Source organism: Grus americana, chromosome 3, assembly GCF_028858705.1.
Source record: "Grus americana isolate bGruAme1 chromosome 3, bGruAme1.mat, whole genome shotgun sequence".
Taxonomy (NCBI): domain Eukaryota; kingdom Metazoa; phylum Chordata; class Aves; order Gruiformes; family Gruidae; genus Grus; species Grus americana.
The window spans coordinates 110769040-110789006 of NC_072854.1; the positions used below are offsets into that span (position 1 = coordinate 110769040).

The following is a 19967-nucleotide window of genomic DNA, read 5'->3' on the forward strand; positions in this document are numbered from 1 at the left end:
ATGCTGCAGTTCACTGAGCTATGCTTCTCTCTCGGGTAACACCCACAAATGTGAAGAAGGAGCATGCTACAGCTCTGTTTAAAACCTTAAAATCAGTATTAAAAAGTATTGACACAATTAGAGCCCAGCGGGGTTTCACTCTATACCAACTCCTATGAATAACAGATACCTTTAATTCATGTGTCTGGTTTCTAACCAATTCCTTATCCATCTTAATAATGTATTACCTCACCCACATTTAGAGAACTTTTACAATAATCTATCAAGGGAAACTTTGTCAAATAGCTTTCTATAAATCCAGGCATATTAGATCTATTAATTTAATTTAATAGCTACTCCACATTGTAGAAGCGACCACTTCCTTTTTCTGTAATGGTGAGAAAAAAAAATGCTTAAAGTCATTACATTAGCCTCACTCTTCTCAGATTATATGATGTGACTGCTTCAAAGAACATTTTTTAATAAAAACTGCCAATTTGCACTTGCAGAAAAACTGTGCTTTGCTGGTTGGTGTCCTTACCTCCTACAATGCACATTCCCATTGAAGCTACAAGTCCATCACCTTAAATAGCTCCTTAACACCAAAAAGAAAAATTGGCGAAGAAAAATACCACTATCTCCACCTTCTTCTTTGTGCCAGAGAGATCAAACTGAGGGAGCTCATGGATCACTCTTTTTTTCTTAAAGTACAGCCCATCAGAAAAAAGTCTCATATTTTATTACAAAAAAAGTATATTCCAAAACCCTGCAGCTGCAGAGAAAAGTTTTAAAATGTTACCCATATGTTTTCAAAACTCACAATATGAACAAATTTGACTCTAAATTCATTATATTTCTTAAAACCCAGGTGTATGGAAATTGGACTCGTATTTAATCAGCTGAGCAGTGGTATTTTTCATCGAATGGGAACAACTGTTGAGATGTTTTGTTTCAAGAGGACAAGGAACCTATCCTTGAAGAGCAGTATTTGCTTCAGCTGAGTATTTGGCTGGTGTTGATTAAAAGGATAGTATCTTGCATTTTTATATATGAAGCCATTTATCTTGTGAATCTGGAGTTAGCAGACTCAGTATTGCCGGCAACTGAGAACTGAAAAAAACATCAAGCCTTGTAATACTGTTAAGAAGGCTTGATACATATCACGTTGAAAAATGTCTTAATTCTTGTTCTCTGTTTAGAGTGACAAGATGCAAGGACAGAGCAGCTCTTCTTTCATCTTGAAAAGCCTGCCGTACACTTTTTCTATCACATACTTGGAATTGTTGACTAGTACTAATCCAGATTTTAAAGGGGAGTTTTTGCCCTGAAGAAGTTGGTACAATGATTCAAATTTCAAAGAGATCAGAGCAAACTCTGTTTTCTTCTTTGGTTGACTTTGCATAAAATGTTAAGATGTGTGAGTCTAATTTCTGATAAATGAAAGCAGCTGATGTTTGAAAATGTACTGTGGAAATGGCTGCCTGGCTGTTCACATCCAGGGTGAGAATCAGCTATCAAGCTTGAAGGCAGTTTAATGACGCTAATGTTTTAATGTTGACTGTTAAATGAAAACGGAGTTTTCATTTTTAATGTGGAATATGGAACTGCTCCTAATGGTTTGTCTAGGACTTCTTGTTATATCTCATAAATTCATACAATCAGATTAAGCTATGAAAAATGAACTATTAGACCATATTCATTTTTGATGTAGTAAATCCACCTGAAGTCAGTGGAATAAAATGGGGTATAACTTTGACCCAACAGCTATATTTATTATAGTTAAGTCTAGGTTTAGAGACATGGTCTTTTTTGTTAGCTGTTCTTTTTATTCTGACAAAGAATTACAGATAGGGCTTCATATTTCTAAATAATCACTATTATAATAAACTAATGCCTGATCCTTTTCTATTATTAATATTGAATGAACTCTCAGAAAACATTCATGGTTGTTTATGATAGTGCATAATTGTTTAAGATAATATTGATGTGCTTTATTAGGAGCCCACACCCTATAGAAGATTTCTCCATCTATTTCAAGGAAGATCAATTTCTAGGATTTAAAGGAACATTGTTAGCACCTTTCTTTTCCTTTAAAAATTGAAGAACTTTTAGACTACAACATTATATATGAATAACTTTTTATGGTTTTTGTATCATCATTCCCTTCCTTCCAACAGGTTGAATGGTGGGTTATATGTACTTATTGTTATTAACTACTCAAAAGAGTCCTGGGAGTTCAACCAAATCTCATATGAGCAGACTTTTTCCTTGAGTCTATGCTACTTTGCCTTGAGTCAGGAATGAAACAAGACAGGAAACTTACATGGCAAAAAGAAGTAGCATTTGAAAGAGGAATTGTGTTGCCCTCATGGTCTAAGACTGATGAAGGCTGGGTACTTTTCCCAGCGACTACTGGTTTAACTCTGGAAAAATCACTTATGTCTTCATGCTACCGTTTTCCCTCCTATGAAATAGGAGCGTAATGCTTCTTTCAACTACCTTCTGTCTCTCACACCCTTGTTAGAGCGTTAATTCGTAGGACTCATCTCAGACTGTATGGCCAGAGGAAAATAAAGGTCTTGATCTTAATCAGAGCCTCAAATTGGTACCTGAAATGCAAACAATGAATGCTAATTCAAAAGGAAAATCCGTGGACTTTTTTTTTTTTTTTTAACGTGTTCAGGTCAAGATTAAGATCATTCTTATTTTACCTGAATGACTTTGTGTGGTTTTGTAGTTCCAGTCGTGTCTGAAAAATATTTGGCACTGTAGTCTTTAATGTTGCTCACCAGGGCATTCTAGGATCATTATGAGGCTGAATACGTCCTAAATTCAAGAAAATAAAAGAAAGATTTTTTTAAAAAATTGTTGTTCTTTCTTACAGGCTGCTGTGTTTAGGCAAAGAGAATACTTCTCAGCTCTGTGTCTTTCGTTTGGTTGTTCCAACTTCAAGCTTAGCAGGCAGAGTCTTTTTTTTTTCATTTAATAGGCCAACCTCAATGTATTGTAATTAAAACAGATAATCTTATTTTAGCATGAAGTATAAATCCGAATTTTGTTATCCTACAGTACATAATGTCACATATGATTTATATGTGGTTGACAAACTGCAAGTTTACAATTTAAAAGACTGAGGTGTTTTTATTCTTTTTTCATTTTTACTCTTTCATTAATTGGGAAAGGAAAGTAAGCAAGAAGTAACTGATCCAAGAAAGAGAAAGCTTATGGGTTTGGGGCATCAGAAAAAGATGCTGTCCTTTTTGCCACTTACTGTTTCTGGTCACTCATGTTTGAAAAGTTCATACAAGTCTCTATTGTAAATCAAAGTTCCTGCCTTGTGATTTAACATTATCATAAATGAAATCTGTAAGACCAAATTTCTCAGGCCACAAGTGCATGTGGCTCTGTATCACTTCCAGGAAAGGTTTTTTTTAACAGCTGCTCTTTGACACCTGAATTAGGATGCTGGTCTTTGCATTTAATGGATGGAGAACTGATGAGATGATTGATTCAGACTCAAGTTGGATCCTGCTCTGAATCACTTCCAGCAGAAGACACACTTTAGATACTAAATAAACAGAAAACCTATGATGAGCAGGTCGGTAGAATACATAACTAAGTTAGGTGCCCAGTAAAATAACTTATTCTGTAAAGTGTTCAGCCTGAGCATAAACTGGTGTTGCCTGAAATTGAGTCCTCAGAGGAAATGATGAGCGCTCTTGGACATCAGTGTTGCATCAAAGTATAAACTAGCTAAAGAAAATGTAATTGCTTGGTTCAAAAATACATGTATGAGAAATAATTTTTTAGAGAAAATAGGGAACAACTTAAATGAGGAATGGACAGGAGCCACAACAGACCAAAATGTCTATTACATTTCGACCCATAGCAGAGGAGTCACAAAGTGTAGAGATGATTTTCCCTGAAATCTTCCTCTAAAACAAACAAAAAGAAACCCAGCAATTTTTGAAAGAACCAAAAAAAGCTTATTTTAGCCTTAAAATCCAAAGATTCCAGGAAATCCTGTGCTTGTTCAGCGCTGCAGGTCAGCTATTCCACAAGTCATATCTTTTATAGTAGGCAATACATGATGCTTCAGAGGAAGTGTAAAGTAAATGACTTGCCCAGAGGGATTTTTTTTTTTTTTTTCCCTAACATCAGAATTAGCGGGCTAGGTTGTATTTGAAGGCTTCACGTTTCCAGCCTATAGAAATAGTTTATCTTTTGCTTCATTCTGTTATAGCTCTATAGTTCTTCTGGGAGCAGAATCAATACAAATAGCAAAGTAGTATGAGAGCCTGCAACTAGGCTGGCTGGCTGAAGTTTAAGTACTAATAAATTAAGCAAAATCTCTTCAGATTTCCAGATTAATTCATTGACAGGAAAGCACTGGAGAAGCACAAGATGACTGACATTTGACCTCCAAAACAAGTCTGCATTCTTCCTCTTACTATATCCACTCCTGCTGTACTCTGCATCACCAACGTAAGCGAGAGAAAGCAGCACACCAACATTTCCTCTCCATCTATTCGCAGCAGTGGAATCACATTCTTCTCAAGTGCTTTTAAAGTTATATTTTTAGCAGATGCTCTTTCCTTTTAAAGTAATTCTGCTAGGAGTGTATCAAGGGTGCCATGTTAGCAAAACAGCTATTTTACTAAATGTCAGAAATGTACCAACAACAGCTATGGCAGCAGGAGGAAAGGCCTTTGTCTGATCGTGAAAGCTGGGGATTGTTTTGACAGAGCAAGATTAAAAGTTCAGGAAAACACTGGGTTGTTTTTATTTCTCCTATTTCTCTTCTTAATGCTCTTGGAGTTAAATGACATCTTTATATTTCCTTTGTTATTTCCTTTTTTTTTTTTTTTATTTAATAAAAATGAACAAATGAAGGCAAAGAAAATACTCTGCTTTTTGGGGTAGATTTCCAGAGGTGCAAGGATAGAACTAAATTATCCAGCAAATAGGGATTTTTAACATGTGCGTATTGATTGAAGTCAACAGGCACATTTGCTGAATTATTCGCACGCAGGAGAACTCCCAGCAACATCAGCCAACTCACACACGCACACATGCAAACACGCAAAGAGCTTTAGGTAGAATAAAAGTCCCTGCAAAGGATGGTACTAGGACTTGGCTTCCATAAAAATTCATCTCTTACAAAGAGGCTGTCCTCCTAATCAGTTCTCATCACTTTGCACTACGTTGTGACCCTTAAGCCATATCATCCATCCATCCATCCATCCTTCCCTCCCTCCCCACGGGTGCAAGATTTCAAACATCCCCTACTGATGCCTGTGGCTCCTGTACAAACCTACAGAATGCAGTCCCACATTACCACACAGATCCCTTGCCACTACAAAAAAGTACATGAGAAAGCCCTAAAGAATTTCAGATAACAAGAATTATACAAGAGAAGCTTCAGAATGAATTGCCACAACTCAGAATGTGGAAAAACTCACTTGCTGCCCCTGCCCAGTTAGCCACCTTGTCTATCAAGTCTAAAAGGGGAAAAAAAGAGACAAAGAAAAGCAAACACAAACTATTGCAGTATGAGTCTGTGGTTTGGGAAGAAAAAAAAACCCTGCTAAATCCCCTCCCGGAGCTCATATATTTCTATAAATATACAAGTATTTTGCACTGCTTTCTAAATAAAAAAACTAAAGCCCATGATGAACCAGAACCACTGCTAAGAAAGCAGAACACATATGAAAAAGAGGAAATTTCTACTTCAACAGGAATTTAACCCTAAGGAAAGCATTTCTGAATGTAAAAGCACTAATCAAACAAATGGTCTGACCTTGCATGACAGAAGATTTGTGAACAAAAATCATTTTAAGCTCCCTGACTAAGCCAATCAATTTGCTATCCTGCTCTTCCTGTGTTTTTTGGAGATGCACTTCCTTGTTAAAAAGTAGGGCCAGACAAAAAAAAATTATTCATAATCTAGGAATCCTTTAACGGCAACGCGTGTGTTTTTCTAGCACAGACACAGAAATCCACTTGACATCCTATCAAGAATGGAAGAAAGGTAAGTTCTTTGTGTTTAGTCCACCCAATTTTACAACAACAAGATCTTTGGGGGATTCAGCACTTAAACTTGGCACAAAGAGCAATTCACATTTCTCATTTATTCAAGTCCTTCTCTGGTGTGCCTTTGAAAAGAGAACAAACATTTCTCATTAAGGAAGGCCATACAAATATTTAAAGTTCTGTTTGGATTAAGATTTTGCAACATGAATGTAAAATGAAATTGTTTTTTTCTCTTTCAGCAGCCGAGTCCTGAAGAACATCAGTGAATGAGTAGCAGCTGACACTGTAGCACTAAATGGAGAGATAAAGGAAAGATACCAGGACAGCCAAGATTGATTCTGCACGGATTTAGATGCCACAGATTTTTGCACTGATGCAGCAAGAAAGCTTGCTCTTGGTTTCAGGTTGGCTAATAGAAAACGATTATTTAGATTACAGTTCCAGTAGAGATCTCACCCCTAACTAAAGTCCTATTGTGCTAAGCATTGTAATATAGTACTGAGTTCCTGTACTGAAAACTTGCTACAACAGGGTTCCGAGGTATTAAGTGAATCACTGCAAATCACATAGCACAGCCGATGCAGGCTCCAGTTCCCTGGAGTCACAGTTCAGTGTCCCATCCAACAGGCTACTCAGGCTTGTGCAAAGGTTTGGGATTGTTGGGGGGTTTAGCTCCTTTACTCTCTTAGGATTTTTCCAAAGGCTGAACTTGTGCTTATTAAAAGTTTAAAAGAAGGGTGTTCATGTGAGCTGAACAATGAACTGGTTGGTCAGTGTACCAAGGCAAGGTTCATTCCTATGTGAGAATAAGTTACCCGTACAGATCCAATTATGTAAGTCATGGTTCTTAAACAGCTACTGAGTTTGGATGTACAAGTGTGTGGTACTGGAATAAACCCCTCCATCATTTCCTCTGCATGACCTTCAGCAACACTTTGCTGTTACTGCAGCTTATAAATATTGAAGAAGTAGTACTAGTTAGAAATAAATTCACTGTTGCAATTTCCAGATTTAAAAAAAAACACAAAAATTCTGTAGCAATAAGGACACTGTTTTTTGACACTGTGTGTCCTATACTAGAGAAGAAAATTAGCTCATTTGATAGAAAGAGGCAAAATTTAAGTTTATGAGTTTAGATCAAATGTTATGAATCAACATAAAACTGAATTCAACAAATAATTTATTGTATGCCAGCACTGTTATTTTAGTCCACTCCTCTGGTCCCCTGCCCACATTTCTCACTTGCCTCTTCAGTCCCTGCTCCCACGGGGAGTGAATCACTGCTCCAGGCAGTATGGCTACAGACCTTCTGCTCCCAGCAGCGCCAACCTTGAACCGTACAAATGCAAGCCAGTCCCTTTAACTGGCTTTAGCATCAGTGTTTTGCTTTGATGTAGCTAACTAATATGGCAGAAGTAACCATAGCCATGCAGACACTTCACTAAAAGACAGTGCAAATGTCTCTTTAGATAATGGTGTCAGGATAATAAATCCCCTAAAGCATCAAGAAAAAATACCTGTTTTTTTTAATGGAGAATAATATATGAGAAAGCTCTCTGTGAAAGGGAAAGTGCCACGAAAATAGCTAAGGAGCTGATGGAACATGTCCTGTACTCCTAAGGCCATGTCCTCAGCTGGTATGAACAGCTTTATGCTGAAGATAGACTCTGAGAACACTTAGATCCAGAAAAGGACTGCACTGTTGTAACACCGAGCATAACTTTTAGGGGCATTGCTGCCTAATTTACCTTCATACCCAAGGTAGTCCTCAAAGTTTGTTTGTTAAAACAAGGCTATTGAGATGCTATATACAAGTTATTATATATGGCAGGGCAAGGGGGACATCAAATATAGTCAGAGGTAATATGCCACTGTAGTGGTCTAAAGCACACATTGACTTTTGACGTGAGGGCCAGATCCCAAAAAGGACATAGGTGTTTGCAGTAGGAAGAATATAAATGTCTAAGAACAAATAAGATTGAAAGGGGTGGGAGAGTGGAGGGAGCAAGTATCTGAAGAGCCACAGGCATCCACGTTTTCCTCCAATTAAGTTACATAGTGGTCAAATTTCTGGTGCTGATCAGACACAGTGATGTTGTCTCTTTGGCTGAGCTATGGTCAGTTTTCCTTCTCCACCTTAGAGATTTGCAGTTCAGGTACCAGCTGCTTACATATCTAAAAGCTGCTAGGGATAGCTCATTGAGAAGGAAAAGACACATAATTGGGAGAGTTTTTTCTGTGCTTTTTGTTCAGTGTGCTTGTCCTACAAGACTGGTAGTGGTCCTACAAGGTTCTGACAATGGGCATCCTTTGACATGCCACCAATTTCATGGAATAAAGTGGTGTTGTTCTTTACACATGCATCCCCTCACGTTAATTCTATCATTAATCCAACAGGATTCAAAACTGGGAAAAGAGTTTGTCTTTCTCCATCACATTTGCTTACACACTCTGTTGTCAACTATTAAGCGTTTAACGGGTCTTTCTCTATTTGTCTCCTGGAACCGTCCTTCTAAACAGTCATGTGGCAGTTATTAAAGTTACAATAGGGAATACTGCACCCTTGCACCACAGACATAAAACACAATTCGAGTTCAACATTGTTTACAGAGAAAATCAATAGATCTTCTAACAAAGCAAAACCTTCAGCAGTTTCTTATCCAACTCACAAACCCCTTTGGTTCAGCAAGTACAAGATGAATGACAGATAGCACTGAGCTAATTTCAAGAAAACAGCGCCAAAGCAAAATCCTCAAATGGCCTATTATTCCTGAAACCATTCAATTTACACATTAATTTGTCATTGTATGTGGGGCTGTGTCCTATGGTTAGGACAGTTATTCTACTGATTAACTAGTACATCAATAATGCCATCTAATGCATCATTATCAAAGCTTAACCTTGCAAGTATGTTTAAAATATTGTTGTTAATACATTCTAAATGAATTAATATTTTATTAGGACAGTGGTTTATAAATGTACTTTTTTCCCAGGCAGTCCACACTTCCTTTTTGATTCTTTCTTTCCTTTAACTTTGCTTTATTGCCCCAGTAATGCAAGGACATACCCCCTCCCAAGCCCACAATGAATCATTGCACTGCCACTTTACACTTATTATCCATATAAGAAGACTTCTTTAAAAACTTTGTTAAGACTTGATTGCTTTCTGCTTACATATGTAGAAGCTCTAATGTTGGCAAAAAGTACAATTGCGTGGTTATGGTAGAAGGCTTAAGCAATTACAGTATGTCAGTCTCACTGACAGTATGTTTCAATACTTAACAGAATCCCAGACCACAAAATTTCCTCATAAGGAGTTGCAGCCAACTAATACCATCATTGCTGGCGTCTTCTGATAACTTTCTCTTCTTCTTCATTTACATATTTCTTCTGTTCTGCTAGCAGACTGCAGAAACTACTTATTGTAGCATCACAGAGGAAGGCTTCACTATGATTTCTGAATCTGTTTTCTTATGAAATAACTTTTTAAATCCATGTAGTAAAGGTGAAGTAAAGGTGATGCTGGTTTGTTGATTTCACTGAGGTACATATAAATTGTTTATTAGATGACTACTCACAACTAGATGTTACACATGAATCTAGCCAGCACGTATCACTGAGATTGAATTCAGCAAGAATGGCAGTACCGTGAAGACAGGATGCCAAGGAGAGTTCTCACTTTTCACTGCATAGCGGAGAACTATGGTTAATATAGCAAGAAGTTGTGAAGTAAAACAGATGGAAGAAACATTCCGAGTGTTAGAGAGGAAGCCAGAGCAGCAAGTAGTAAAGGGAGATGACTTGTTTTGCATGAACAGTCAGAATTCTGGTCAGATTTCTGGGTCAGATTTTATAAATATTAATTTTCCAATCCTATCTTTTTTACTATTAAATCAACAATATGATTGTAGTCTCAGAGAGATTAGTTCTGAGAATGGGTGTTTGTCACTTGTCTGGTTAACCCAAAACCTGAACTTTTTAAAAAACAATTCCTTTTTTAATTTTTTTTTCCCCACAAACAAGAAAACAAAGCCTAATAAGTCTACATGAAAGACAGCTGTGACTTGACTGACACAGTTGCAGAACGGGTGAATCGGGTAGAGGGCTTAGTCCTAGGAGTCCCTGTGCAGAGAAGGTGGCCAGTGAAAGGCTGGAATAATCGGAGGCTGATCATTCACTGAGCCCCATCCACAATACTCCAGAGTCCTTATTGCATTATAGCAATAATATATGGCTGCAGTAACAGTAGCTTTAGCACAATGATGATATGGCTACTGTGCACATTAACCAAACGATAATCGCCTCTTCTACTTCTCCAGTAGGGGAGCAAGGCTTTAGTGTTGTTTATACAGATTATAAAATCAGTACAGGTAGGTGTAATGCTATTGGAGCTTGTGAAAATGAAAATCACAAGTATCTGTAATGGTGTTGTAGTAATGTATGACAGTTTGAAAAATTTCTTATAAATCTTTTTATAAGCTCCATATTAGTCAAGAATACAGAATATCTACTGTTGTTTGACATCGTCACTTATGATTTTTCAGATACCTGACAGCATATTCTTAAATTATTTTATCTCCATTGAGCCTATTACTTTTATGGCTACCTACCTGGATTATAGCCAAGAAAATTCAATCAAATTAGCAAAGGATAATAGATTATTTGAATAATTGTTTTCTGAGCATCAAACTCTTCCAAATTTAATTTGAAACAACTTATCCATGACCACTACAAAATCCCTCTCAGATAATATCTGGATATAATGGCATCAAGAAGGAGAAAAAGACAGGTTTGAATTGAGACCCACTCCGCTGCTAGGACCTGATATAGAAAAACCTTTAAAGTACTTTATTTGCATGGAGAAAATTTCTTGTATTTGATGTGCTGGAGGCGATGACACATTTAAATCTGTCCACTTAAGAAGGTGAGGAACCCCAGGAACTGGGTTTCTGGGCCTGCCCATATGTTTTTATAGTCCTTCTGATTCAGGGACTTCAAGATTTCTCCTATTTCCCCCCAAATAACTCGGAATTTCTCCACTGATCGGGATCAGCATGTGAAAAGACTTGTAATGAGCAGCTAGACACCTTCACTCTAAGGGAGCACCTTACTGAGGGGAGGCTCTGTCTGGCCAGCCTCTCAAAGACCTGTATAATCTTCTGTTTTGTTGCTTGCACTGACTCCTGTACCATACCAATTGCCAACTACTGCAGCAGCCGCAAAGAAGAATCACAGTCTCAGTGCTGCACGGTTTGGCAGAGTTACCATGTTTAGGAAGCTTTCAGGCACTAGGTCTACAGCATCTAGGGAGCATAGAGAGAAGCCTGTTGAAGCACAGGCAGGATGGGCGCTGCCACTGAGCTCCTTCACTCTGTTGCAACACTGCTAAACAGTCTCATCAGGTCCTCCAGGTGGGACTGCTAAACGCTTCAGCAGGTGGTAATCACAAACCCCAACTGCTGACTCCCATGTGCAAGCAAGGACAACATGTTCCCTACCTAAAGGTTCCCTCGTACCCACCGTAATGAACTGGCAAAGAATCATTGCTAATTTGGCAGGGTGAATGCTTGTGGACTTGAAAAAGAGCCTTCATCTGATTTTCCAAAATGCAAAAAAATGTAAATCATGCTATCCTGTTTCAAAGTCTATTAGAAGGTAGCAGTGATGTATAGTTCAACCTAGCACCTTTCACAGTGACTAATATGCAGCTTTCCTGGTGTTCACTAGGATGACTGGTGATAATGATAATGATGAATATCCATGCAAAATATCTGAGGGTTTTGGAAAACGGTTCCCTTTGACTCATTAAGTACACAGGTTTCACCAGCAAGATAATGTGTCAAAAGCTATTTCTGAAGAACACAAGCTACTACGTTGTTTAAACAACTCAGGATAATTTTAAAATGACTGAATGTTGCCTGGGGATTGCAAATGTAAAGCAAAAGTAAATTTTTCCCTCCTTTAAGACTTGTCTTTACATTAGCCAAGAAAACATTAAGATTACTCTCGCTGCAGTCATATCTCAATTTTATACTCATAGAATTTTGTGATGGTAATAAATTCTTTGAAAAATTAGTATCCCCAGTACGAAGAACTGCAGCTGATGTGCTCACTGCATACAGAGAGAACCATGGCAGTTTACTTTAACATCTAACCTGGAAATGTAAGAAATAAAGTAACTCATTCACTGTGTAATCCTGACATAAACCAAAATAGACGCAAAATAATAATACACGATCAAATCCAATGCACGGCTACATGAAGCAGGAAGCGGATGTGCCTGGCTCTTAACTGAGTTAACGCGTAGGCTGCTTCCTTCACTGAATGGAATCAGACGGTAGATAGTTAACTTCAGGTATGATGTGTCTCAAATATATTTGAGCTTGAAATATAATGAAACAAGTAATTGGCATTTACCGAAGAAGTGCCTGTATTAAATGGACGCTCAGAAGAAGCAAGTGGTACAAGCAAGAATAAAAGCTAGCAATGCCGAGGTGATGCTTTTTTCTCCTAGGGAACTGTAAGAAGTTTGGACAACAAATTAATAAGCAGAATAAAAGCATAGAAGAATCAGGGCAGCCAATCTCAAGTATCATAGTAAAGGGGGGAAAAGGAAGGAAGAAAAAAGCAAAAAGCAAATAAAAAAATTTAAAATACTACATTAATAATTGTGAAAAATAATCTTTTCTGTAAAAGGAATTGACTGTATCTAGCCATTCATCTTCTAACATTGTCAACACATACTTCTGCTTCTGTCTTAGAATAGCTGCTTTGATATTTAGGAAGTGCCACTGTCGTTTTCTGGTTGCATCCTTTATGACTGACTGCTTGTTGCTAATGTCAGTGTCCTCAGGGAAAGGAATCATCCCCCCCCCTTCAGTTCCACTCTGAGGCCGGTGAGCATGAAGAGAGATGGCAGTTTGAGGGACTCTGCAGCGTGCAAACATGTCCAGCATGGAAAAAGAAGGAGGACTGCTCAGTAATCAGCTCTTTGGGTTTTTTTCTGCCAGTCAGTTAGGGAGATGTACTGGTGCTTGTATTTCCTCCTAAATGGGAAAATAAAGAGCTGTCACACCTCATGTTAATTACTTCAAACAGAAAAAGAATACCAAAAAAAATATGTTGTGATATTCTTTGAATTAAAAACATTGCATTTATAGTGCATAATAAATTTAGCACATCTTAATCTGCAATATTGCACCAGGAAGGAGAATTTATCCAAACTCCATCTGCCTTTCATTGTCCATTATAAGTGCATTAATAAAAACAGGCTTACCAAATAATCTGACAAGGCCTAGAGATAATAACAAAATGTAATCTACCTTTACAATTATATGGATATGCCTGCACAGCCCTTCTTGTTACCTGTATCCTTGAAAAGCCTGTCCCTGGGTTGCAGCCTGCCTGTTAAACTATGGAGAGTTTGAGAAACACAACTCTTAACAGGGAAAATAGGAATTTCCTGCAAACGTTCCTGGTAGCAAATAGAAGGGATCTCTCTCTGCACATAGAGGACAACACCCTCATCTGCCATCCTGCTTGCAAGCAATAACCAAATAAGTTTACCGGGTGACCAAAAAGTAACTTGCTATTCTTGGATGAACTGCTTTATTCTGCTATGCTCAAGGCTGCTTTAATGACAGTAAAAATACAGACCTCATGGCTACGTGCTAGGCTAACAGAATTGGGCCCCCACTACATTACGACTCAAACTTAACCTGATACATGATGTCAAAGCTGGAAAATCATTTTGTTTCTTAAAGTGGACAGGAGATGTGATTTAAACTGCCTGGGTTGGAGTCCTATAATCAGTCATCCAAAATAAATTTTATTATTTAAGACTTATTCAGGGGCAGACAAGCTGAAAACCTATTTTTATACAATAAAAAAAATTATAGGCTCTCATAAACTTGTAAATTACTTCTTCATACATGTTCTGCCCACTGATTTCTTTTGTTTCATATGTAAGACTTTCCATTGTACTTTGTGACCGTGCTCAGCAGTCTGTATTTGAAAACACCCCACACTGGTGTTTTCTGTGTCATTAACAGCACCAACCTAAAACTACTCTCCACACGTGCCCTGCGATGAAAATAGTACTTTGGTACATAGCTTGGAATTAACATAGAATATTCCACCTAAACTCTCCAACAGCACCTGACTTTATGTAGATACACGTTCGCTGTTGCGATTACGTTTGCTAGATTTCGGTATTGTTTTGCTGCAGATGGGTGCAAGCGAACACTAGCTGTGCCACCTGCGTCCCGAGCTGGGTGATGCGATACGTTGGCTTGCAAAAGTGTTAACACAGGTACACGACTTTCAGACTGAAACAGGAGTGCAGGAGATCACGCCTCCCTCCTCACATGGTCAGACCTACGGGTAGTTCCCAAATCGCACCAGCTTATGTCGTATGAGCATAACGTTCACTTCTCTATCAGTTACCTTGCCTCGCGTGCAGGGGAAGTCTCAAGGGCCACCTCACAGCATCTCGGGGAACAACGCTGGAGCCAGAGCAGATGTACGAGCCTTTAAGGTTTGACTGGACCTCACTGAGAAGCTCAGCTACAAATATTTCCTCTCCAGGCCTGGCATCCTAGAATAGAGGAAAATAACACTCAGTGATATAAACCTTCCAATAAACCTTCCACTGGCCTTAAATGTGCTATGATGTTTTCTAACTTTTATGGAAAAGACAGATTTTTCAAGAGAATGTTTTTTAAATGTTTCCACAACAGCCTGTTTTCCTGAGTTCAGAAGAAAAACAAGAACAGCTAAGAACTACTGGACATGTCTTACTGGTCAAGGGCATTTTCAGAGAAACAGGCAAACCCAGCTATTTTTATCTCATTTCATGCCCTCATGGGTTAGGAAAATGAGCCAAGTCTTTTAGAAAGTTGTATTGCACTTAAATTGGCTTTTGCTTCAAAATGCAAATCTTCTCTGCCAACATATACAGAATGTAAAACTTGCCAATTGGATGACGAGCAGGAAGAAGAAGGTTGCAAATGATGTTGCAAAGATAGGGGATAAAATACACAGCCTAGTAGGAGATAAACGTATAAAGATTACTGCCATGCATATTTACTCCTGTGTAATCTGGAAATGACTGGAATAATGACAGTATTACTTATACAGATGTTGATGTATTTAAACATTTCTTTCCTGTTATTTTAACGGATTACAGGCAAATGCAAGTAAATGCTTTATTTCATGCTATCCTACTACAGTGAACAAAAAAATAGTTTTTAACTGCTGTTTTTCTTTTTGCTTCCAGGTAGTAATCAGGCTTTCTCTCTGGAACTCTTCCTGTTGCTACAGTTTCAGATGTCCTTCTTCCCTTTGTGAAAAAGTGGAAATCCTAATCCTGAAAACATCCCTAGTTGTATCTCTGGACAGATCAGTTCAGAGATTAGATCAGATCTTAGATGATACCACTCACAGACTTGCTCGTCTCCCAGTTGGAGTCACTGATTTGTTCTAAGAAAAGCTAAATTCTACTGAATTCAAAAAGTTTTCTTTAAGTGATTTCATGGGATGCGAGATATTTGTGATGATGCTTTCAGTAGTATCTGATACTAGGAAAGAAAAGGAATTTTTTTTCTCAAACAATATGTATAGCACTAGAAAAGTTCACTCCTAAGTTTGGGAAATGACATTATTTTTCTTTTTTTTTTTTTCTCTCAATGCAAATTTCTGGGCTCACAAAGTTCGAGTGAATTTCATATCTGCTAGGATGTATTCTGTAATCTTTATTAAATATTAATGCTGAACAAGAATCACTGATTCTCTGTGCTTATAAAAAGTAGTTGTCCCTAGAATGTGTCATACAATTGTTCTTTTTTTTCCCTTTAAGATTGATTTAAATACTTTTAAATATGACATCAGCCTTGAAGCTTTTCAAAGGAACAAAGACATATAGGTCAGGAGTGTGTCAAAATGACATTTAAATATCAGACCAGCAGTTACTTTATTGAGATATGAAGTAATGTCTGCCTATTCACTGAGAAAGTATTTAAGTCTATTTCAAGTGATCAAAGACAGTTCTCTAGTAATGATGCCTTTGAATGGCTCCGGGAAGATGTGGAATAGAAACTGAGATAGATTTGATGGGGAGAAATAGTGGGGAATAAAATTAGGAATTGTCTACCGGTCTGACATGAAGTCAACATGACCACATTACATCTCTACTTGCACACCGTATGAATTAAAGCAAAGAAAAATCAAAGAAAGAACTTACTTTTGTGAAGCACTGTAGCTCAAAAATAACAGGAAAGATCAAATGCCACAAAGTTGGGGACAGAAAAGACTTTTTTAACATAGCTGAGCCAACATTGCCTCCACCCATTCGTAATGAAAAGTAAATGCAGCGGGGGCCAGGGACTTATGTGCCAGGAATCTGCAGTCAGAGATGACAGAGGATGGGGAAAGGAAAACTGCTATTGAAATGCAAAGACAGAAAACAGTCTAAAGACTATTAAGTGAAAGGTCTTGCAGTGAGAATATTATGGAACCGCAGGCTGATTTTATATCCCCCAAATGAGGGATTGCCTTACTTGCAGCTTCCCCCTGGCCCTAAGTACTAGTTTGAGGTGAAGACCCTCCTCCTGGTTCAGGCCTTCCCAGCAGGGAAGATGGAACGGACTTCATCTCCCTCAAGCATTGCTCCGGCCACAGGACAGGTCGGGGTAGCGGTGGGTGGCACGCAAGGACCCTACTCCTGGGCAACAGCTTTCTTCATCAGTGCCATCAGCCATCCCTACCTCCTCCCGTCACAATTTTAAAAGCAGGTGTCACACTTGGGGCAGGACTCGCATCCCTGGAAGAAGTGCAGAATTTATCCTCCATTCTTCCAATGACCTCGTACGCACATGTGTGTGTCAGCACCTTGGGGTGAGGTCTATTTCCATGGCCAGGATGTCCTTGGCTGCTGCGGGACCACCGGGGAGGCCACTGACTCGTTCTGGATGAGATGCAGGTACCTGTCTGCTAAAAAGAAAATGGACCACACTCATTAGCTAATTTCTCCTATGCAGGTCACAGAACAGCTGTCAGCTAATTACCTTTCCTGACTGGTAGCCTAAATTGAATTTGAACTAGGAGTCCACAGGTAAAAAAGTTTTATCGTCTATTCCAAATCTCACGCCTTTTGTCCCTACATTTTTGGGGTTCAGGAAGAGAGAGGATGGAAAGTTTCCACATCTTCCTCCCCACAGATTGTTAGTTTTCACCCCAGAAATTTGTACTTTAAAGTTGTTGATTATTTTATGGACAATTATCAGTGTGGTTTTTATGATGTACATAAGACCTCAGAAACTGTGAGCCTGCCATGCTGCACAATACTTTTAAATTATCGGACAATCTGCATTCATGATGCGCTGTGAGTTGACAGTATATGGATACCTTAACTGACAGGAGGACGCTGTCCTTGCACTTACTTTATGCTGGCTCTGGCAAATACAGCAAGCAGACATTAAATGCTGCAGACATTCAAAATACCCAAAGTGCATTTTTCATCCAGTATTATTTTTCACAAATATGCTTAGGTGACAGCTTGTTTAATATACACTGAATAATATGGGTCATGGCATTTGCCAGCAAGTGAGAGAGCTCCACCAGCAAACATTTTATTAGATGCATTAATACTTAGCGTTCACACCATCGTAATATTTACATTTCCTTTTTATTTGTTGAATTACCAAGGGCTACACTGTGGCATTTAGCGAACCCCTACATTAGAGGCTGTGCAAAAAGAGAAGCGCCAAGAGGGTGCATCCCCTAACAGCACACGATGCAATGGAGAGCACAAAACAGTGTTTCTCTTCAAAGGGTGGAGGGTCTACCTTATATTTTTGGTGCCTGAATCCAAAAAGTGTTATAGGCACAGAGGCTATTAGTGACCCTACCAACCCCAGCTGCCTCTGACTAGGAGAAGCTCACAAGCTCCTTGAATTCAGGAGGCAACGTGCTAAGGTTTAAAGAGGGTCAGCCTCGGGTTTACCTGGATGTAGGTTTCTTACATGTAGGTCACTGGGCTAAGGCACGACCATTCTTATGGGGGCTAGAGGAGGCAGGGGCTCGTTATGCCTTCTGCTCTCCAGCTGTATGGCTAGAACAAAAACATGACCTTAGAGCCAAGGGTAATTTAAGGAACATGCCTACAAAAAAAAAAAAAACAAAAACATTCAGGCAAAGCATCTCAGCATCAGGATTCTGGAGTTCTGGTTCATCACATTGAGAGACCTATCCCCACACATCTATCAGTTAAGTTCATCACCTTCTTATTCAATTGAAAATAACTCCACAATAAACTGCCCAGAATATTTTAAAGACTATAGAAAGAAGAAAGAAAACACTCTCTCCATACCTCTATATTCTGGGTGTGTTTATCCCACGCAGAGACATTCTTATACTAGCACCCATACGAGATGTTGCATCCACATCGCCAAGAGCAATGCCACGATGAGATGCTCTCCCAGAGACAAAAGCAGCATAGACACGTTAACACTGTGCCCCACGCACACTAATAAGACCTGTCACTTGCCAGCACTAGCTAACACAGACTGTGCTTTGGGCTGACATAGCTGTGTTGCTCTTGAGGACACTCAGAGCAGTCTGGGGATCTCTACAAGAACTCCTTTGCTCAGACATCAGTATCAGGCCCATCAAAATGTTACAGTCAGGATGTACTCAAGAAACCAGAGGCAGGGTGAGGGGAAAAAAAAGTTTATGTTAGTTTGTAAGCATGGTTCTGCCTGGCACCATGTTCACAGACTCATCGTTCATCAGACAAATAATTCAGATGATCTGGCTCTTTTAAGTATTGTTTTCTATTTTTATTTTCTTCCATTCACTTTTGCTAATGTAAATTTGGTTCATATGCCTCTATGCCGTCGCTGTCCAACACAGTGCCACAGCTCTGAATTTGCAAATTCAGTTCTCTGGAATCAACCCAGCATTGGGTCATAGACAGCTTTTTGAACCCAATTTGCTTCTGACACAACAGCATTGAGATTGTCTGAAGACAAGCAATAATTTTTTTTGCAATGCAAATCAAAACCTGATTTACTGAGCTTCACCCACCCTGTGACACAGCGCTGCACCACCACAGCTGCCCATCAGGATGCTGCCAAACGCTGATTTTGGAACCCAGCACCCCAGAAATCAACAGTGCTGAGAGTAACAAGCACAAAGCTCATATTTTTTTCATGAGAAAGAAGTTTCTTGCCCATCAGTGCTCAGCTGAGTCCTACCATTTGGACCTTGTTTGACCCATTTAGGAGAGGGCAACAGAGTTCCCATGCTATTTGTTCTGCAAAGTGAACCTCCAAATGGAAACTACAGGCATGTCAATTTTTTGTAGACTGTATTTCAAAGGCACATATAAACATAGTTGCATCTGTTACTTCACAATGCCACATTATCATGGCAAGATAAGTCTTCTGGTGGTTATTTGCTCTTAGAAATATTGGTACTGTGGATCTGAAATGAGAGGAGTCTATACCACACACTGAGGTAACGCCGGGGATTGCATTGCATTCATCATTATCATCACCATCCTACCTAGGTCATCAGGGTTGTCGAAATACTATAGAAAGATGATCAAGTAGACTTTTTCTATTTCTTTATACCCCTTTTTATTTCATCACCACCACCATCCATCTTTTCTAATACTGATTAACAGGTAGGGAACTGAGCCACAGAGAGTGAAATGATTTGTCCCCCATCTAGCAGCAGAAGTGACAAAGGTGAGAAGACAATTAGGTCTTCTGGGTACGGGCTGACCATGAGACAACATCACCACCTTGTCCCAAATTTAAGTCAGGCCTACTTGCACAGTCATCAAGCCTCTTGTTTTCCCTCTAATCTCTTCATGGGTGAAGTCAGGATTTCTGTTCAAATTAGCATTTTGATTCTGGAGTTCTGAAATATTCGTCCTGACATGCAGATGACAA

At 38.9% G+C, this 19967-nt stretch overlaps 1 long non-coding RNA gene across 1 annotated transcript; it reads right to left on the minus strand.

Moving 5' to 3' along the window:
• Window positions 1-10685: 10685 nt before the first annotated feature.
• Window positions 10686-19212, minus strand: LOC129205211 (uncharacterized). The gene is made up of 5 exons (XR_008576652.1): window positions 18380-19212; window positions 16900-17001; window positions 16253-16411; window positions 14458-14608; window positions 10686-13058 (listed from the first exon to the last, which is right to left on the minus strand). It is a non-coding gene; the product is annotated as an uncharacterized LOC129205211 (long non-coding RNA).
• Between the last annotated feature and the right edge of the window lie 755 nt (window positions 19213-19967).